This window comes from Mixophyes fleayi, chromosome 4, assembly GCF_038048845.1.
Source record: "Mixophyes fleayi isolate aMixFle1 chromosome 4, aMixFle1.hap1, whole genome shotgun sequence".
Lineage (NCBI taxonomy): Eukaryota > Metazoa > Chordata > Amphibia > Anura > Limnodynastidae > Mixophyes > Mixophyes fleayi.
The window spans coordinates 320,159,510-320,181,189 of NC_134405.1; the positions used below are offsets into that span (position 1 = coordinate 320,159,510).

General features: G+C 43.2%; 1 protein-coding gene across 3 annotated transcripts in view; it reads right to left on the minus strand.

Annotated features, from left to right (window-relative positions):
• LOC142150195 (carbohydrate sulfotransferase 1-like) overlaps window positions 1–21,680 on the minus strand; it is a 61,729-nt gene that overhangs the window by 14,032 nt on the left and 26,017 nt on the right. Inside the window, exon 1 of one of the 3 annotated variants that reach the window (XM_075205401.1) lies at window positions 5,278–5,344. The exons of the other annotated variants lie outside the window; for them this stretch is intronic. The gene's annotated coding sequence lies outside the window, so the exon portion shown is untranslated. Of the gene's footprint in view, window positions 1–5,277; window positions 5,345–21,680 lie in introns of those variants that run through there. 3 annotated transcript variants of the gene reach the window in all.

Here is a 21,680-nt window from a genome sequence, read left to right on the forward strand (position 1 = left end):
TAATTATGACCTTATGGCCTGTGTGCCCCCCGGGCTGATACCTTCCAGCCCGCGCCTGGTGATCGTGGTCCGCTAGGCTTCCAGTCACCGACATGGAGTATGTGGGTTAGATCATCACAGTACCTGAGACTGACCTCTTCCTCCTCTGTCTGCTGCCCAGAAGGGGAAGAAAGAATCACAGGAGGGTTAGTAAGGGGTGGGCAGATTACTGTCACGACTGATAATGGGTACCTGCTGTTGTTGGCGCAACTCAGAGGAAGGCGCGGAGTCTAACGTGCCCCTGGTATTCACCAGGAACCCCCGCAAGGAAGTATGGACTCCGCTGCAGGGACACGCAGGTCGCGGTTCTTCCTAGAGTCCACAGCGAGATACAAGGAGGTGTCAGACAGGCTGGGTCAGCAACGTTCAGGTAGAGGAGGTACAAAGGGAAATCCAGAAGAATGGTGAGGCAAGCCGGGTCGGTAACTTTCAGGAAGAACAGTACAAAGGCAGAATCCAAATAGAGGTGGTCAAACGGTCCGGGTCAAAAGGTCACAGGCAGCACGAGGATAGTCAGGAACGAATACAGCAACTGGTATACACAAACGCTGGAGGCAGGAAGACCTGATACTCTGGCACTGGTGAGAGGGCTAAAAGAGGTTTAAATACTGTGGTAGCCCAATCAGAATCAGCGCTGCAGCGCTGTCATACCTGCCGCCGGGAATCCTGTTTATAGCGTCCCGTTGCCTAGCAACGGGGCGCGTCATCACACCCAGAGGTCGGACGGCAGGGGGATCCGGAAGTGATGCGTCTGGTTGCTAGGCAACCAAACGCGCTGTCAGCAGACAGGCGGCCGTGCGGAACGGCGCCTGACAATTACAGGGAGCTGGCAAGAAAGGGGGAGGATGAATTACAGAGTGGAAGATGGGGGAAAAATACAGGCTGGAGGGTGAGTGGTGGAATGAATTTGCAGGATGAGGGGTAGGGCAATGAATTACAGGTAGGCAATGATGAAGAAGGGAAATTATGTAGAGTGGAGGGTGACTGTGAGGGGAAAGGATTCATTACAGAATGGAGGGTGAGGGGGGGGGTGAATTACAGGGTGGAGGATAAGGAAGGAGAGGAATGAATTATAGGGTGAATTACTGGGATTATAGTTTGTAAAATCCAATGGGGTGAATGAACAAATATACTCTGTAAAGAGCTGTGTAATATGTAGGCACTATATAACATTATCTCTTAATAGTAATTATGAACATGTGTCGCTACCTAGTGGCTATACCTCTTGGTCTAAGGAGAGTTTCCCAATTTTAAAAGCTAGATGTACCATATATATATATATATATATATATATATATTATTATTATTATCCTTTATTTGTTAGGCGCCACACTGTTTCCGCGGCGCCGTACACAGTACAAAACAGTCGACTATACAGGGTGAAGCAGTACAAAACAATAAACAAAATACCAATACTTCAGAAACTCCAGGCAGGTTTATGCAAAAAACGGAACAGAAGAACAGGTAGGGAGACATGAGGGAAGAGGGCCCTGCTCAAGTGAGCTTACATCCTAAGGGAGGGAGAACAGAACAGGCACAGGGGGAGCCAGAAAGGTAAGGGGGAGAGCGAGTTGAGAGCGGGTGGTGGGGTTATGTGGATGGTTGGTATGCTTTGAGGAAGAGGTGGGTTTTCAGCGCACGTTTGAAGGAGCACAGAGTAGGAGAGAGACGGATGGAACGAGGGAGTTCATTCCAGTGAAGGGGGGCAGCGCGGGAAAAGTCTTGGATTCTGGAGTATATATATATATATCTACTATATAAAAGCCTAGTGGCGTGTGTCTGTGTGTGGAAAAAAAAAACAACCAAGCTGCAGCGCCACCTGCTGGGCGAAGTTATACACTGACCTACTAAATTCTTAGTGTGTGTGGGGAAAAAACTCAGAAAGGGCTGAAATTTGCTGCAGCGCCACCTGCTGGGCGGAGTTATACACTGACCTACTAAATTCTTAGTGTGTGTGTGGAAAAAAAAACTCAGAAAGGGCTGAAATTTGGTATACTAAGATGTTTTTAATTTGTTAATTTAATTTGTTAATTGTTAAAAGTGTTTATAAAGATTTAAAAAAAATATATATATTTCTTGAAGGAGAAGTGACAGTTGGGAGTGGTTGGTGGTTGCCGGGGGTGACAGTGGGGAGTGGTTGGTGGTTGCCGGCGGTGACAGAGCGAGAGGAGTGTGATACTCAGGACCGCTGAGAGAGATCCCTGTGTCTGGATAGACATCTGGATAGATGTGGCGATAAAGATGAAGGATGAGGTGATGGAGAAAAATGATGAGGTGGTGACATGTGGACAAAACCACGTTAAAAAAGGGCGCTTGCGTTGGGAAGTAACGCTCCTCCCCTTAGGAGGCCTGGGCTATGGCCCAAATGCATGACAAGAACCTTTTTAACACCTTAAGTAGCTTGATTTGACTAGAATGCATGAGTATCATGCACGGGTTAACTTGTATATATATATATATATATATATATATATATATATATATAAAACTACAAATTAATATGCATTCCTCATGTTATTTATCCTGTTTTTCTAACATCCATTTGCAAATAAGGGATTTTTTTTTTAAAATAATTACCTTGCTCCATCTAGACCCACTGCTATTATGGACAACTTGATTATATTATTCACATGCCTTGTTTCATTTACTTTACAAAATCCAATTACAATTTGGTTCCAGTAGGCACCAAATCTGCAGTCTGGACATCTTTTTAGTAACCCCAGTGATTTGTTCAGTGTAAGATATTTATTTCCCACTTGCTGTTCAGATCGTTTATCAAAATTATGTGCATGACAAAGGGGCTTCAGCGGGACTCATGTCATCTGCAAACACCATAGAGGGTTTCATTACTACACCACCATCTGTTTTCTTTCTAGGCTCAAAACAATAAGCAAAGAAAACACGGATTAGTATTCTTGTCCCCGAATAGACAGGGAAACTATTAACTAAACCATTAAATAATCTTCCCAAGTCCACAACCACAATGAAATCATGTGGTTTATATAAAATTGCGATGCTACTAATTAAGTGGATAATGGTTGTGATGCTTGTGATTTAAGGAAAAACAACTGAGATTTCTGAACACTGCAAGTGTTATAATCTTCCCATGTAAAAAGACGACTCTAATCAGAGAGACCAATTCAATAGGTAATAATCTCTGTAATTATATGGGCAGCATGGTGGCTCAGTGGTTAGCACTTCTGCCTTACAGATCATGAGTTCGATTCCCAACCATGTCCTTATCTGTGTGGAGTTTGTATGTTCTCCCCGTATTTGCATGGGTTTGCTTCAGGTGCTCCAGTTTCCTCCCACACTCCAAAAACATACTAGCAGGTGTCAGGAACCCCTCCAGCCAGTACAACACCCGGAATCTACTCCGAAAGTCTGATGTTCACTGGAGCCCCTAGTGGTGGGGACAGACTTGGCCGCAGACAAACAAAGGGTCATGTGATGTGTACCGACTGTGGAGAACCCAGGAGCAGAGGGTTATGGCAGACAGCAATCCAGAGAACAGGCCGAGGTCAGGGGTCACTTGCTAGATAGAATTGTCAGAAAACACGCCAGGGGTCGGGGTCACGAGCAAATAAGCAGAATCGAAGGTACAAGCCAAAAGGTCAAGGGCACAGGCAAAAAGACAAATCCAGTGTACAGGCAGAGTTCATACACGGCAAACAGAGGTCCTAAGGTTTAACAACAACAGCACAGCAGCAGGCAGCAACACAGAGGTCTGGAAGCTATAACCGGCAGGGAGGCTAAGCCCTCCCTGCCTTAAATACTACAAGCAGCCAATCAGAGCCTGGCTCTGAAGTATACACAGCCCCCTGCATAAGTTTAAATTATATTCATTAATTAGCCTGCAGGCTAGTGGAGCCGATTTGCGCACGCGCCCGGCTTTCTTTCATTGCCGGGACGCGGCGCTGAGGAGGAAAGGTCGGGTCACAGCCGGAAGTGACGCCCCTGTCGTCAAGGTGACGGCCGGGATGCCGGGGAGTTCAGGAGACGAGTCGCGGCGGCAGCGAGTACCGCCGCGGCTCGTAACAGCAGGTTAATTGATTGCTATCAAATTGACCCTAGTCTGTCTGTGCATGTCTGTGCATGTTAGGGAATTTAGACTGTAAGCTCCAATGGGGCAGGGACTGATGTGAGTGAGTTCTCTGTACAGCGCTACGGAATTAGTGATGCTATATAAATAGCTGCTGCTGATGATGATGATGATGGAACCTCCAACAGCAAAATTGTGGGAGTTTTAATGGTCTTGATGTTAGATTGTAAGCTCTCCTGAGCAGTGACTGCCTTCCTCTTGTTGCCTGACTTCCTACTCCTATCCTATCACCTTCAACTATCCTCACCATCCTGATAGTAGCCCTTTGTAATATGACTTGATAATTACGTTACCTTTTTACTATTACTACTTTTATTTGTTACCTGCACTTTTCAGTTCTTCTTGTGCTTTGCAAATTTTTGTGACCTTCTTTTTGTTTATGTGAACTATGTCTACCTTATTTGTACTACCGCCATGTCTGGCGCTGCAGAACTTTGTGGCCCCGATAAATAAAGGTTATTGTCACAAATAGCCACTTCTAGCCACTCCAGGATATAATATCTTATCATATATTCCCACAGTCAAACAATATATCACCTCTATTTCCTCAGTAAGCCTCTCCTAACTACTTTACCAGTCACAAACCGCACTCGTGACTTGGAAGTGTTTATTGTATGGGGTTACACACAATCCCAGCACTCAATCTTCCTCTCACCTATTGCACAGGTTACAGATTTGCCGAATGGCCCCCAAACAGCGCTCACATAACCACACCCACTTCAGTTTTGCCACCACCTATTGAATAAGGGCAATAGCACCCCAATATCCTGTTTCCCACTGGCACACAATGAGCACTCCTTGTTACACACAGTTAGCAAGGCTCACACCAGCAATCAAAGGGTTAACACTCAACCCCTCAAGACTCTATGACACAAAGGTACATGCAGGCACACACTAGGCTTGGTATACAAATGTATTCATGATTCACACCTCAGCGTTTTAAGGGTCAAGCAATCTTCTTCGCAATAGGCTGTGAATTCGTTTAGAGCAATAAGGACAGCACTTATTATATTTTAGATTTAATATACAAAAAGTACAATGCTTACTGGTTATAAAAACAATTAATAAACAATTGACATACATACACAAGGAAAACAGTTTTAAAATAAAGGGATTAAATTCAGAGTATAACTTACATATAAGTGGTGTATTCCACACCAAGGGAAATTGGCTTGAAGATGGACAGATTATCAGTGATGATTGATTTCCCAAAAGACTGACAATTTCTCATAACTGGTCTCAGCTTTTTAAAGACACTTTTACACCTTACCCCGCCTCCAGGGGTTGTGGTCTGTGACACTGTTTACAATCATCATCTGCATGTTGCATGATTTACTACCCAAATCTACTACGTGACCTAACTTCACTTTTTCAAACCCGCAGTTTTTTAAATATACCCCAAAGAAAAGGAATCACCAGATTATCCACATGGATTTCAGTAACAACAATTTATGTTAGGCATTAATATTTGAGATTAAATTACTCATAAACAGAAGTTCATCAATGACCCATATGTGTTAGGAGGCAACAACCCACATATTCCAGTAACGTGCTCACCCACGTTTATGGAGTTCAATCATAACTGCTTTATTGCTGGATAAACTGGAGTTTTGCTCTCCACCAAAGAATTTAGTCAGTATTTCAAATTAAAATGTACACATTGCTATGTTCCTTAGATTTCCTGCGCACATCAATAAGACCATTAGCTGCAGATTTTTCTTATTTTTTTAAAAAAAATGGCAATCAATAAACGGCACAGTTTTCCCAACACGCGACATCTAATTGTTGTGACACATGGAGAAGCTCGGGGCAGCTAGCCAGAAGAATGTTCTGCCACTTAGAATATGAGAAGCGTCACAGGCTGTCACATCACTGTCACAGCACAGCAAGGGACAGAAACCAAGACAACAGGACCGTCACTAGAAAGGACTTCAGTGAGGATGAAACGTACGTACTGCTTTCACATGACTAGCAAGCTGTGGGGGGTTTACCAGGCATAGGAAATAGTGCCGAAAAAATGGCAAAGTAATGGGGTAGGTTTATCAAGACTTCTAAAAAGGATAAGTGAAGGTGTTGCCCATAGCAACCAATCAGATTCTCTAGAGTGTATTAGATAAATGATAGCTAGAATCTGATTGGTTGCTATGGGCAACACCTTAAAAATTTATCCTAAATGTGCTTCTTCTGGGGAATTTAAAAATACATGCAAACGAGTTAATTAACATATTTATCAATTAATTGCAGATCTCAGCTGATATGCCTGCTCTTTTCTTAGATTCTATACTCCGACTATGAGTCAGGTAGCTGACAATTGTTCTGAAAAGCTTTCGGTGCAGTCAGGGCCTGATTAAGGGTTCTGGCCACCCGTTGTGCCCCCCCCCAAATCAGTAAAGAAAATTAAGGAGTATTCTCCAGCAAAGAACTTTAGATAGATTCTCTTACCTGTTCTTGCTGTTCTTTCTTGCTTGTTCTTGTAGCTTTGTTGCCATTTAGCTATCTTCTGGAAAGTTGGGGTCCTGTTTTGAAAATGTGCAAACATTACAAACGCTCAATGATTAGGCTCTTTAGAGAGCATCCTCGTGAGCGCCACACAATGCAGAGATTATGCCCACCACCAGCAGCCAATTCATGACCCCCCAGCCATTTCATCACACCGCAGCAGACAATTCATGATTCCCCTGACAATTTCATCACCCACTTCCCAAGTTATTTAATCACCTACCACCCCTTCCCAGCCTGTTCATCATCCACCTTTGCTACCCCCACATACCTTCCACTTGCCAATATATAGCATTAGTGAAACCGATGTATGCATAAATGTCCCTTAACCAGCATTAAGCCCAGTGGGTACATCTATGCAAAAATAAGTGCTTGAAGTCACAAGATAGCATTTACATTACAGCCCCCCATTATTGCACTTTCGCAAATGACCCTAATTAAGTATTACCAGTCGAACCCTTTCCTGAGTAAACAGATCTATTTTCCCATCTAATGAGTTGTGCAGTTCGCCCTGTAGTATAAAACAGGTCTATGAAAATGTTTTTAGTCGTAGTTCATAAATTTGAAAAGTAACTTAGATGAGGTGCTCTGGTCTGTAACATAATTCTGCTTCACATAACTTCACTGTAATAAGAAGTGTGGTAATTTACACGGCATATCATAAAAGCTCACTTTATATAAATACAATAGTAGGTCCATATTTCCCCATTTGAAATATTGCAACATTAAAATACTTTAAGCTTATTTAGTGTAAGTGATTCAGCTATTGATATCACAGTCAATAAGGAGGTAAAGGTAGGTGGATGTTACAGCCATTGGTTTAGTTACACTACTGTCAAACAGAAATCTATATTCTTGAATACTTATAAATACTGTATTATTATAACATATCATAGATTTCTGATTTAGATGATTTGTCAATTAATAGTCTGACAAGTATGAAAGTTGAAACAGAAGGACATGGGGGGGAAATACATTCAGAATTAGTAAATCCCCGTTAGAGGCTGTGCTGGTACTTTTGCAGTCCTATAAATGGGGGAATAAAGACCTAATAACTGTTCTATACAAGTGATGTTTTCCAGCTTCCTCGTGGATGCAGGAATGTTATTGCAGCCTGTTAAGGGACTTCCTAATCGCAAAAATCTATGGCCTCTCCAAGATGCTACTTCGCCAAATCCACATCTATCCCAATGGTGGCATATAGTTTGAGCTCTTTCTTGCACAGCTTGTACATTACACTCTGTCCCCCCTCATTACACTGTCCCCCCTCATTACACTGTCCCCCCTTCAGCACACTCTGTCCCCCTCACAACACGCTCTGTCCTCCCTCATTACACTGTCCCCCCTCATTACACTGTGCCCCCCCTCATTACACTGTCCCCTCTCATTACACTGTCCCCTTCAGCACACTCTGTCCCCCTTTCTGAACGCTGTCTTCCTGCATAAACACAAATCTGCTTACCTGGCTTCCGTCTTCTTCTCTTCTGCCAGCAGTCAGCTCCTCTCACTGCAGCTCTTCACTGACACAGTTGGGACGTGATGATGATATCATGTCCGACAGCCAGTGAGGAGAGGTGGGAGGGGAGAGGGGGGAGGAGAGGGGAGCCACAGTGTGGATGAGGGGGAGGGGTGGCTCCGTGTGCACATAATCAATAGTAAAATGTAAATGTAAAAAAAAATCTTAGCCGCTGCGAACCCCCAGATCCCAGTGCCCCAGGCTGCAGCCTGATCGGCCTACTGTTTGATCAGACCCTGGGTGCAATGCAGGGCACCAGAACCGCAAGTGCTGTTGTGGCACCACCAAACTTTATTCACAGACCTTACGCCTATTTTATATGGATATAATACGACAAAATGTTCATTGTGGAGTGAGAAAATCTGATGGGACTGTTTTTTAATAGGAGCAATGATGCATTGGCTTTTGTGCCCAAGATTTTGTTATGTAGGATCAGATATTTAATTGCTGTAGAAGAGGTGGAACGTTTGAAGGCTTGGGAGGTGGAGGAAATAATTGCTCACTTCATTTATGGACAAAAGTAATGCACCATTAGCATAATTATGCACCCATAATCCAATGTATTAAAAACAATTAGAATAAAATATGGAAAATAAAGGCAGGCCACAAAGCTCCCCTCAAAAACCGCCTCAAAAACCCCAGTTATTGCCGAGTCAAGCCCCAACGACCTGGGTTTAGGCTGAGTGTGAATGGGTCCCCTGCTAATTCCTGGGTTGAATGACACAAGAGGAGCCAACCAAAGCTCCTCTTGTGGTGTTGCCATGGAGAACCAGGCAGACCTGGGATAGGTGTAAACCCGGTCTACCCGGTAATTTGCTGCGGTGGGAGGCTCTATCCCCCGGCAATATCCCAGGTTCATATACCCGGGATATTGTCGAGGGGGCAATGTGAAAGTGGTATAAGAGAGCGGATCACATTCCATTGTAGGTCGTACATACTTGTAGAAGGCATGTATGTTTGAGTCCCACTATCAGGACAACAATTATCATACACACCATACATGGATGCTCAGATGGCCCATGAAAGGGAATGGTCTTATTATTTAGTGTCTGATTGTGAGCGAAGGACCAGTGAAAAGCTGGTTTCTGATTGCAAAGTAATTACTTTGCACACTCTCAATCAATAACTTTTGAATAACTGAATGCTTCCAAAACAAGAATACATTTTATAAGTCTCAGTCCTGTGAAAGCATATTTTGTTTAGCTATCAAGAGTGCATTACAAGTTCCGACATATCCCTAGTTCATAACTTGTTTACACAAAATAAACCTCTAAAATGTGTACTAAAATGCCATCATGCCATCATGCAGACATAGCTATATCCATGTATATATATATATATATATATATATATATATATTTATATATATATATATATATATATACATGTGTGTCATACTTCGGCTACCACACTGTACTCTGAACGTCATTTAAATAAGATTAGCTGTTTTTTAAAGAGGAAACAAGGCAGATATCTTGAAATAAACCATTTTCTGTTTATTGCATCTTAGCCTAGAAGGAAGGTTAATTGTGCGCTATAGGAAACACTGGCTATAGGATTATGTAATCCAATTAGCTCTCAGTACTTTAAGTTTGATTGCATTACATTCATTACCCCAGAGAGTGTGAACACTGCAAATCTAAGTATCTACCATCTGTCCTACTAAATCATAAAACAGGAAATGTGACTGTTCAGACCCCAAGTGGGAATCAGTGGAGAGAGAAAGATGGGTTTACTGTCCAAGGTTCAGAAATGCCCCAGTCGCATACAATCCCAGTTATACAATATACACTCGTGGGTACACTTTTCCTGCAAGAGCAAAAGTGAACATGGGCTAATGATATTGTTGTGTGATATTTAGTCATTGGAAATAAGCCTGTCCTGTTTAGGAGAGTAGTCCTCTCACCCATTGTTTCAGTGATATTTTCAATAGTGTTAGATATGTTGACCAGAGTGTCCTATCCTGCACTGAGGAGTCCTAACAAGGATGAAACAGGTGGATATTCTGTGTACTCACAAGACCATGTCATACTCTACTAGAGATGGGCGGGCTCGATTCCCTGAGATCCGAATTCAACCGAATTTAGGGTATCCGAGTACCGAGCCGAGTACGCTCGGTACTCTCCCGCCCATTCGGTTTCGAAATCGAGGCAAAACATCATCGTGACGTATTCGTTTTTCTGAGCTCGGATCTCGCAAGATTTAAAAAGCATAAATACCAGCCTCCACAGCAATCCATTTGACAGGGAGAGAGCAGGGTTAGGTCACACTGGCTATATCAGCGCAGGGACAGTGATTGATTATATTAAACAGCATTGAAAGCTTAATACCAGATTGTTAAAGCAGTAAGAGGAGAAGAGAGGAGGGTTTTTTGTTCAGTTTCTGGCACTCCAAGTGCTATTGGGGTGTCCCCCATTGTTTTGCAGAAATGTATCTGGCTGTGAAAAAAAGAACTATATTGCAGCACATTAATAAGAAATATATTTATATATTTAGCACTTCCATTTGCTATTGGGGTGTCCCCCATTGTTTTGCAGAAATGTATCTGGCTGTGAAAAAAAGAACTATATTGCAGCACATTAATAAGAAATATATTTATATATTTAGCACTTCCATTTGCTATTGGGGTGTCCCCCATTGTTTTGCAGAAATGTATCTGGCTGTGAAAAAAGAACTATATTGCAGCAGTGTCAAAAATAATTTGTAGCACTACAAGTGCTTTGGGCTCAGAATGGATTCAAAGCAGTCCACATATGAGCAAAATGAGCAACCAGGTTCTGTCACCAGTCCTGATGGTAGTGTTCCCAGTACGTCATCTGGGAAAGGCGATGTCAAACTACACCGTCTTTTGAAATCATCCAAAAAAACACACACCCAAATTTTTTTGTTGAAGTGAAAACAAAGTCTAATTGAGGAAAAGTTAACTGCCGATAAAAAAATAATTGCCAACATGCCATTCTACACACGCAGTGGCAAAGAGAGAATGAGGCCTTCGCCTTTCTCTATTAGTGGCAGATCCAAAAATGTTACAGAGCCTACAAGTGGTGCACAACTACTGTTACGCGTCAAAGCCGAGCTGCAAGATAACAGTAAGGCATTAGAGGATGTTTGCTCTGAATCAGAAATGACACCAATCCCTGTGGAGAGTCCATCCAACAGTGTTATGTCTAATCGTGAGCATTCTGTTAGTGTACCCATAAAGAAGGGCCCTTTCAGCAGTACTGCTGATGTGTGCCTGAACAGCCCGAGTGTAGCTGGTGATACACCAATTGAGGATGCCACTTTGGAATTAGAGGAGGATGAGGGGAAGATTTGTGTAGGCAACGAGGGCGCTAATGAGGATATTGATGAGGATGAGGTTGTTTGTGTAAGTCCTGCACCAGTGGCAGCAGTTCTGGCACGTGACAAGAAAAAAGCCATTGTCATGCCTGGCCATAAAACAAAAAAATCCACTTCTTATGTGTGGAATTATCTCTACCCAAATCCAGACAACAATTGTCTAGCCATTTGTAGTGTATGTCAAGCCACAGTCAGTCGAGGGAGGGACCTTAACCGTCTATGTTACGCCATTTAACTAAAGTTCATGGCAAAGTGTTGGGAAAAGCTGAAACTTCTTCCAAAAAAAAAAACAGCACTCCATCATCAGCTAAGACCCTCCGGTCACCGACATCCCGACGGCTACAAAATACACCCACCACACCATCCTCATCAATCTCCTCAGTAACGCTCGGAGTTAGCCCTGCATCCCACTTATTAAGGCTGGATGACTCCTGCACTCTAATTGATTCCTCTGAAGAAAGCGTTAGTCCCACTGCTGCTGCTGTTGCTGCTGCTGGGGGTGAATCATCAGCCCAGAGGCAGGTCAAGAAAATGAGCAGTCCTACATTTCAGCAATTAACTGTGAAACAATCATTTGCTAGGGGAAGCAAATATGACAGCAGTCACCCAGTCGCCAAGCGAATCACAGACGCCATGGCTGCAATGTTAGTGTTAGATCTGCGTCCAATCTCCACAATAAACGCAGCTGGTTTTTCCCAGTTAATTGAGGTTTTGTGTCCGCGTTACAGAATTCCATCGCAACACCATTTTTCCCGTGAAGCAATTCCACAACTATACCAAAAAGTGTGTAAAAATGTAGAGATTGCGCTGAAAAATGCCATTCTGCCCACTGTCCACTTAACCACAGATATGTGGACAAGTGGGTTGGTCATTCACCTTCACCAGCAGGAACAGCAGCAGCATGTACACCACTACGTAACATTTGTCACAGGCAGGCCACTCTTTGTATCAACGGCTTCACTAACAGGCATACAGCTGACAATTTGTTACGCAAACTAAGAGATGTGATTGATACATGGCTTATACCACTTGGACTCTCCCCAGGATATGTCATTTCTGATAACGCCAACAATATAGTGCGAGCATTACAGCTGGTTGATTTCCAGCACATTCCCTGTTTTGCTCACACCATCAACTTGGTGGTGCAGAGCTTCCTACGAAATAACCGTGAGGTGCAGGAGATGCTTTCGTAAAACTTCAGGCCATTTCAGGCATTCAGCCACAGCATGTGGGAGATTACAGCAGCTCCAAGAGCAGTTTACCTTGCCCTGCCACCAACTTAAGCAAGAGGTGGTAACTAGGTGGAATTCCACCCTGTACATGCTTCAGAGGATGGAGGAACAGCGCAAATCCATCCAAGCATATTGCACAAGCCATGACATTGGGTAGGAGGGGGGATGTATTTCAGTCTTGCACAGTGGGGAATCCCTTCAGTGCTGTGCAAGGTGCTGGAACCATTTGAAGTTGTGACGTGTGAGGTGAGTGCAGACTCTGCTAGTTTGAGCCAAGTCATTCCTGTAATTAGACTATTGGAAAAGCAGCTTGAGAAACTGAAGGAGGAGCTGAAAGCAAGCAGTTCAGCAAAGTATGTTGGCCTTGTCGATCAAGTACTTCATTCACTTCACAATGATCCTCGCGTTATTAATATCTTGAACTCGGGTCAGTACGTTTTGGCCACTGTGCTTGATCCAAGGTTTAAGACCTACATTGAGTCTTTACTTGTAAATGAGCGAGATGTGAACTGTTGCAAGGAGCTATTACTCAGCAAGTTGGCCGCTGAACTGGGCCTCGGCTTGACGACGTGTCCTCCTTCACTTTCTCAAGCTGCTGCTGCTCGTAAAAAATTAAATTTCCAAAAAAGAAGCAGGGAAGACGCAGGGGGCAGACCAGAACAATTTAACATCTGGGCTGGTTTGAAGGATTTTTCTAAAAAATGTGTCACCTTGCCCATAACTCCATCCAATACGAGTATAAACATGCAAAGTATGGTGGAGGATTATTTTCAAGAGGTAATTGATATGGAAATGTCAGACAATCCCTTTCCTTACTGGGAGGAAAAGCAGGCCATTTGGAAACCCATGTACAAACTTGCTTTGCAATACCTAAGCTGCCTACCCTCCAGTGTGTACTCTGAACGAGTATTCAGTACAGCCGGGAACTTAGTCACTGATCGCCCTGATGAGGGTGAGGATGAAGATCCAGATGATGACGATAACATCTTTTTAAAACTTTCTATTTAAGTCTAGGGTTCAATCTACCCCCAAAGAGGAAAGGGACTTGGGGCATTTCCATATCATGTACCATCTTGAAAAGTTGCTGTTTTGGCAATTTCTCATTATGGGTAGGGTGTCATACAAACTGGCTTTGTCCATTTCAAATAATATTGTACAGTCTGTAACGGCTGATTTTTTTTGTGTTTTCTACAACTGGAGGGGGGCCTATAGAGACAGAAACCAAATTGCCTTTGTCCATTTCTTTACATATTTAGCTATAAGGGTAGGGTGTAATATACACCCAAAGACGATGGCTGCATTGCCAATATGCATAGATGGAGAGGAAGACAATCTGGTTTGTGTGTAGAATTAATGAAGGCCTACCTACCAGGAATTAAACTGTTTTTTTGATAATTTATTAGCTTTACAATTACATTACTTATCCAAGAAACAGGTGGAGCACTAAATTTGGTTATTTTAGGCCCAAAAACATTGATTTTCCAACAAAATAGCAAAAAAAATCAAACAAAACCAAAACACGCAATGGCGGTTTTGCAAAACCAAAACCAAAACAAGACGGTAATCCAGATCCAAAACCGAATACAAAACCAAAACACGGGGGTCAGAGACCATCTCTATACTCTACCAACCTATTAGATAGCTATTGACTCAAAGAGCTGCCATGAAAATGTCACTGTCCTTTTATGGCTTGTGACCACTTAGATAACTATACTTAAATACAAATGAAACACAATTTCAAATAAATTTAGTTTTTAAAACTTCTGAAATCCTTGTTAAATAAAGATATTCTACAAAAAAACTTAACAGCAATAATGCTGTTTTTAGTCTGGGATCCAAGACCTCTTTAGTGCCTCTGGGTGGTTTCTAATGTAATATCATTTGTTTTTAACTGTTTTATATATCTGGATACTTTTTTTGGAGGAAGAAATATGTTGGGGTACACATGCCACATTAATAATCCATGATTTTGTCTTAATTACAGGTAGAAATGTATTTTTTTTTACAGATGAGACTTGAATTTGGGGCCATGTACAGATTGGTGGGGGCACCAAAGGAAGCTTTTGGGAGACTAGAAAAATTAAAACAGCGCTAATTAGCTCGAACTCTAGTGGCTGCCATTTTGGCTGTGGCTTCATGGTTAGTGTCTCAGTCCCAGCTGAAAACAGGTGCTGTGTGCTGCTGCAGAGGGGTGTGTGAGTGGGAGGACCAATAAGAAGCAGCAATCATGGACATTGGGGCGTTGGATTGGTCCTTCAGCTCACACACCCCTTTAATCAGCCATTTTAAAGTAGTCAACAAAATTGTTGACCAGTTTAGTTACTAATGGATAATTAAATTCATTGACTGTCGGGGTATCTGCCTGATCCCAGTATTCTGCCTTCCAGCTCTTAAAGCAAAAAGAATAAAAGGCAGAGACTTATTTATTCCACTGAGAGGTAATTTATCTTTTGTGAATAATTCTGTTTATTTTTTGCTTTTTTACACAGATGGATCATTGTTAAAGTTGACAACCTGAGATGCTTTATAAGGTGAACACTTTTAAAGCAATGTTGATATTGGTTTAACGACCAGACTACTGTGATTTTAAACTTGCTTGATACTTATTGGCTGAAATCTTCAGCACACGAGCAGATTAGAAATTAGATTAGGTTAGAAACAGCTTTAGTATATGCTTATTTTCCACCAGAAGACAGCAGAAAATCTGGGAACCGTATTTTGCAAGTCATCTCATTAATGGGTAGAAATGAATTACCGTAGAGCTTCCCTGAGATAGAAACATTTCTTGAAACTGTTATCCTAGAACTCGACTTTCCAATTTAAATTTATTGTTAAATGAAATGTGTAAAAATGTAGTTAATATGTATTTGCTTCTCGGGTTATAAGTATGAAAATCACCATCACCTGCCGGAAATTGTAAAAAATAAACTACGTGATTACGTGACTGCTGACAATCAGTTCTTGTTTTTTTATGTCTCAATTTATTGCTTATTTTACTGTTTAAGTAATGAAAGTTCAAAGTAGTAGAACCTTCCTGTTAGACCTTACGCTACAGTAAAACCTTGGTATGAAAATCACCAGCATGGAGGTGCCGGAAATTGTAAGACATGGACTACGTGACTACGTGGCAGACGAAAATCAGTTTGTGCTTTTTATGTCTGAATTTATTGCTCTGAAAAATAGAGACAAGCTCATTTTTACCAGCCTCTTCCTTATTCTAATTCATACAATTTAACCTTGATTTGTATGTCATATCTTAAGCTGGGTACACAATACACTGTTTTCGTCCAATAATCGGCTGACATTCGACCGCTCGTTCAAAAGTCGGGTCAGAGTGTCTAGTGACACGATGGTCGAAAGTCTGCCCAAATGGACGATTGTCGCCTCATTTGGTTGGTCGTACCGTTTAATATTTTCGTTCCAATCTCGTTTCCGCTGTGTAGTGCGTATAAACTTCCGACCGATCCACAACAGTGAGTATGAAATTACAGTCACTGCTCACGACAACATGGCTGTAAAAAGTCGCTAAAGGGACGTCCGCTCTTCCCTTTATCGTCCTAAACAAGGCTAGTGTGTATGCAGTCCATGGACCGAGCGATCGGACCATCGATCGCATGTAAAATCGGACGGCATAAAAAGTTGGTTGAAATTTCTGTAGTGTGTACCCAGCTTTACTGTGTATGTAATAAAACTTCATGGTAGTAGAACCTTGTTGTTAGACCTCACGCTACAGTCTATATGGCTAATATAGTATTCTTCTTGATGCGAAGGGATCCTCAGCGGGCTTAACCTTTATTGTCATGTGCCGGGTACCCCCATTGCATCACATGACCTCTAGTTGCACATCTTCTCATCCATACACCATGCTACTACCTTAATGAGTGAATAGATAAGGTAGGGGGTGTATGAAGACCCATACTACTTTCTTTTCAAATGTGCTTGTTACATGATAGCTGAAATCTTCCGACGACAAGAAATTATAAATTAGGTTAGAAACAAAGTCATCCAGAAGCCAGCTAGAAAACAGCAAAGAACAAGCGAGAAAGAATAGCACAGGTAAGCAGGGTTGGATTAGCCCAAGGTCTAACTGGGCTACAGCCCAGGGGCCTCGGGCATCCAGGGGGCCCTTGACAGAACTCAGCAGCATTATTGATCAGGCCAGGGGCGCCCCCTGTCACTGTAGTCCTTCCGTGGCGCTCAGTAATCTCCATACTGAGATCTCGTGAGTGTGTCACGAGATCGCCTCAGTAAGGAGCTTACAGCACGCCGCGGAAGGACTACAGTGACAAAAGAAGGTAAGCGCTAGGAAGGGGGCGGTGGTTGTCCAACAGGGGGGCCTCACGGAGGGGGGGGGAGCGGCAGACGGCTAACAGGGGGGAGGTCTCACAGGGGAATGGGGGCCTCCTTAGCCCAGGGGCCTCCATTCCCTTAATCTGGCCCTGCAGGTAAGGGAATATATATATGTAAATTATATATGTAGCACCCCCCCCCCCACATGGATGAGGATAGATGTTAAGGTGTGCTGTATGCATAAATGTAGGGCCACCAAGAGAAATATCCGGCCCAGTCACAACAACTTCTTGGGGCCCCTTCCGTAGCCTCCAATGGTGGTGGGGCCACACCAGGTTGGTGACTCATCCACAGCAGCAGGATCGTGCCGCTTTACTTTGTACCTGTTCCCCCCCTTGATAACCCCTGCTTGTGTGTGTCTCTTACAGATGCGGTGCTTCCGCCCAAGTCTTCTTTAGCTGTTCTGGGTGGATGTGGATGTTGACCACGAAGGGCATCTACTGGAGAGGGTTGGCAAAGTTTAGCCCAGGTGGGCAAGACTCGACTCAGCAGCCTATTAGGAACATTTTAAGGAAAAAAAATGCAGGTGACTCAGTGACCCAGCCCAAGGTAGCCCACAATAGGACCGTCCCTGGGGGCAGATGCCCACCCTGCCCACCAGCCCCTGGCATCAACAGAAACTCCTTGTACCAACACTCACCTTATAACAAACACTGAGCACAATCAAACATGCTGCAGAATCCACCACTGTGTATTTATTAATTGTCAGCTAAAATAATCAAGAGTAGTAGCAGCTGTTAGTTGATACTATATAACCAGTAGATGCAAACAACCAATAATTGGCAATAAATAAATAGGTTACAATCATAAGTGGTATGGTAACCAGTATTACAGCTACCTGTACGAAAATTTGCACATAGATAATGATAAAAAATGGCAGTATGCTTAATATAACAGTTTATACATTAATAATAGTTAGAAAGACATAGATATAAAAGTGAATATGACATAATTAATTTGACACAACCCAGTCACACAATATAATCCTAACACTAGCTAGGTAATTAGAGTCTTTATCTATACTAACCAATACTGCACAATTAACCCTAACATACGTTGGTGCACTTGCCGGGCTGGGTGGTAAGCTGGGTTACTTATTGTTAATAAAGGGGCTCACTGTGTATGTCCCCATAAACCTCACATCAACCTTTAAAATTCTAAACATTTGCATGCAAATAAACACACAGAGACTTTGATAAGTTATTGAAAAATTGCCAGAAATTTTATTATAAGTTTTAATTTAACTAAAGCCTATGGTGGCGGAGAAAGGGCCCTGCGAAACAGCTCTCAAGCTGGTAACACTATATCAAAATGGACTGGCGCAAACCGCCGTATGTCCACAACCACAGGGGCACAAATCCCATCATAATTAGCGCTGAGTTGGTATCAGAGTGACTGCCCCTTTAAAACTCATGCTGCCCTCCCTCACCGAGCCGGACAGGGACCCTCCTCACCGAAGGACCAAAAAGGGAGTTACTGGTGCCTCCTAGGGAACAGTGACCTACGACCAACTACCTGTGCGCCCACAAATCAGCCGCTGAACGCAGTGCCTTCCTACCGCAACATTAGCACAAAATTGTACACCTCGAGGAGTGAGTGGGTGGGTGGGATCTCGTCCTGTGGAATGAGGCATTCCAGGAAGTGCAGCCAACTATATCCATCAAGGTCCCTCCCCCTGGAACTACCATTGGTCGGGCCCAACCCAAAGTTAACTCCTTCAGGTTAGTGTTCAGCTTATTACAAACCCTGTCGCCCTTTAAGTGCGTTCGTCCCATGAGGCCTCACTTGTCATTAAGTATAACTTGAATTTAGAAGTTTCAACACAGAAATATTTCTGAAGCTTCGGTGAAGAATAGTGGTAGCTTTAAGGATGAAAAATTAATAAATTAGTAATGCCTTATGTTTTTCTTCCAAGAGGAGTAGTTTAATGGTAGTACTCTGTTAAGGCACTTTAAATGTAAGGCTCAGTCTTTGCCTTTTAATACAAGAAAGAAATACAGAATGCAATACTTAGCTCAATATAAGCAGAAAAACAATTTAGGTGTCATTTTTTTGAAGCTGTTGTAAAGTACAGGCTCAAATATCTCTCAGGGTATCAGAGATAATCTGACACTAAAATACCCAGCCTAACAACTTGTCACAAGGAGCTGGTATATTCGTTCCACTCCAGCCTCTTCCTGAGTTAACTATTTAGTAAAATACTGCTCACTCTTGGATACAAATACAGGGCACTTATTTAACTGTTCTGTTCCTTTCCTGGTACTGTGGTACTGCTCATATAAGCCCTCCTTGGTGCCTGTCTTCTCTGGACTTGGCCCCAGGCAATCAGCACGCAAGGTTTTGCTCTCATCTTATAACCTCCTGAGGATATTCTTGTCACTGCCTCCCTCACAGGACAACTTCCAGCTACTTCCTGTGTCAAGTTACTAATTTTCAGCCCAATACTCTCTCTCTGTTACGATCTGCCTGCAGCTTGCTGCTTTGTATTGGCAGCTCCTGCCTCCAGGACTATTAGACTTTTCTATTGTGTGCTTGCAGCAGTCCCTCTGATGACCAGAGGTGCTGCTATTGTGCCTGATCATGTATTTTAGGAGTTTACCTTGCTGCACTAATTATTCCTTGCACCTGTGTGTTTCCCTATTTATACCTGTCACTCCCAGCACACATTGCTGGTTATTGTTGTTACACTCTGTTGTCACTTCCTGTTGTTACATGCTGCTGTGCTTCCTTTCTGCTGTACTTGTGGTTTACCTGCTACCTGGGATCTCTCCGTATCACCGCTTACCTGCATCAGCCATCTACCCGGTATTTATTTCTGCATTTACCTGTATGCTCATTATTACATCATCAGGTTGTACTTCCAGCAATAAACATTGTGTGTTATCACCTCATTCCTGGCTCTCTCGGTGACACTCTCTTTATATTGAGGCTCACTTACCTCACTTACTCCTGCTGGTGGTGGGCACTGAAATTCCCTTCTGTCTCCATCACAGAGGAGGGTTTTCAATCTACCCCTGCTCAGTGGCGGATCCAGGGGGGGGCGATCGGGGCGATCGCCCCCCCCTAGCAGACACTTGCTGCCGACGGCTGCACAGTATGTGCAGGTCCGTCCAGCCGTGACAGGCAGGGACAGTGTGCTGCCCGGCTGCTCTGACTGTGTTTAAAACACAATCAGAGCAGCCGGGCAGCACACTGTCCCTGCCTGTCACGGCTGGACGGACCTGCACATAGTGTGCAGCCGTCAGCAGCCTAAGATGTTAGAAAGGGGCGGGGCCTAAATCACCCCCCCCCCCCTATCTCGCCCCGGGTACAGCATTTTTCTAGATCCACCCCTGCCCCTGCTGCAAACACCAAATCTTTCCTCCTCATTGCCCTTTGGTTCTGTCCAAACTGCTCCTTCTTTTTTTTTATTTCCTGCTGTTTTCTGATAACTGCCTTGTATTACACTGCTCAGTCTTATTTTTACCTCTTTACATAATCCTCATCGTTGTCTCTCTTCCCCCAAGTCGCAAAACCCAACTGCGGTTCTCATGTGTTAAATGGACCCCAGCATTCCATGTAGTCCAGTAGCAGACCTTGTTTAGTCTTGGCAGTGAAAGTGTAGTAGTGTTTGGGGAAATGGAACACTGTTCCATTCATTTATCGGTTGGCTGCTCCAGCTGAAAGAGTAGCTACATATGAAGGTTATTAGACTGGGATCTGCTTTATATACCCCTCACTAGAATAGGCTCTACTTTGTACAGATGTAGCAAAAGTTAAATTGACACCCCATCATGATTGTAACACACTGCGGCATTTCATAGTCCCAATTTTGCATGGTGATGCCACAACTGACAAAATCATTGCTGTTTTTCATTTAGTATCAGTACTGTCCGATTTGGGGACCATACATTGTGAAAGTCATTCACTCTAAAATCCAAATCACCGTAAAAAAAAAAAAGACTGCTGTTAGGATTTAATTTGCCTTGCATCCTGCTATCCGGTTCTGCTATGCACTTCAGCTACATTGGTGTGTCTCCCTTTGAAGAACTGTTTGCCGCTTTCAGTTAGTTCTGAGCTGCCGTACAGTTGTGATTTCTCTGTGAGTTGACACTTCACAATAAAATCCCTCTTCTGCCATACTCTCATTTGACACACATGCTCTTGGCTCCTGTATCCTGACCTATTTTTTCCTGTTCTTGCACCGATTCCTGTATCCTGACCTGTTTGTTCCTGTTCCTACAATTTATCGAAGTTTTGGCTTTGCTGATTTGGACATCTGAAACCTGGTTGCGCCATTCAGTTTGTTCCTTTCTGGCATTGCTTCTGTTCTCTCCTGTCTTCTAGTCTGCATCAATTTAGGATCCCCAGACATGGACTACAGTAATTATTCTTAGCTCTCCAGTTGGACTTCACAGTTGGACTATGTGAACATACAGTATGCACCAGCATTGCTACAAGAGATTTTAATTACTAGTTTGCATTGCCTATGGCTGTGATACCTTGCTCCAAAAAATCTTCAGTGTACTAGTTCATTGTCAGGCAACATCCTGCTTCTGCCTCTAGACGGTTGCCTGTCCCCTTGCGATGCCCGTATCCTGTTCCATAGCAATGGGACATTCTC